This window comes from Triticum dicoccoides, chromosome 7A (assembly GCF_002162155.2).
Source record: "Triticum dicoccoides isolate Atlit2015 ecotype Zavitan chromosome 7A, WEW_v2.0, whole genome shotgun sequence".
NCBI classification, from domain to species: Eukaryota; Viridiplantae; Streptophyta; class Magnoliopsida; order Poales; family Poaceae; genus Triticum; species Triticum dicoccoides.
The window spans coordinates 17,586,793-17,587,494 of NC_041392.1; the positions used below are offsets into that span (position 1 = coordinate 17,586,793).

General features: G+C 68.4%; 1 protein-coding gene across 1 annotated transcript in view; it reads right to left on the reverse strand.

Annotated features, from left to right (window-relative positions):
• LOC119329285 (protein argonaute 1B-like) overlaps positions 1-118 on the reverse strand; it is an 8,296-nt gene extending 8,178 nt beyond the window's left edge. The window contains exon 1 of the mRNA XM_037602301.1: positions 34-118. The gene's annotated coding sequence lies outside the window, so the exon portion shown is untranslated. The remainder of the gene's footprint in view (positions 1-33) is intronic.
• Positions 119-702: the final 584 nt, after the last annotated feature.

Below are 702 nucleotides of genomic sequence, written 5' to 3' on the forward strand. Positions count from 1 at the left end.
CGTGGCGGGCCGGAGAAGGAGCGGGAGGCATACCTCAGGGGCGGCGAGGCCCGGCGGCGGCGGCGGCGGCGGCGGGTCGCGAGATCTGGGAGGGGGGCGCGGAGGGCGGAGGGGGGTGGGGGTGGGGTGGACGAGTGGACGAGTGGGAGCACGTGGCGACCGGGTCTCGCCCGTAGTAATACGCGCGCCTGCGGGCGGATGACGGCAGCCCTCCCCCCCTCTCTCTCCTCTCTCTTCTCTCTTCTCTGCGCTCTAGATTGGATTCTGCGCGTGAGATCGATCGACTGCCTGCCGTAACTCCGCCGCTCTATCACGCTCCACGGATGGATTAAACCCGCTTTATTTATAGATGATGATGATGATGATGACGACGTGGCTCCTCCCTCGACGTCCACGTCCGTGCCCCCACTCACGAGGCGGCGCGCGGCTTCTCCCTCGGCCTCCACGTCCGTGCCCCAATCACGAGGCGACGCGTGCCTTCTCCCTCGACCCTCCACGCCCGTGCCCCACTCACAAGGCGAGCGCTAGGCTTCTTCCTCGGCCTCCACGTTCGTGCCCCCACTCGCGAGGCGACGCGTGGCTTCTTCGTCGGCCTCCACGTCCGTGCACCCACTCGCGAGGCGACGCGTGCCTTCTCCCTCAGCCTCCATGTCCGTGCACCCACTCGCGAGGCGACGTGTGGACTCTCCCTCGGCCTCCACG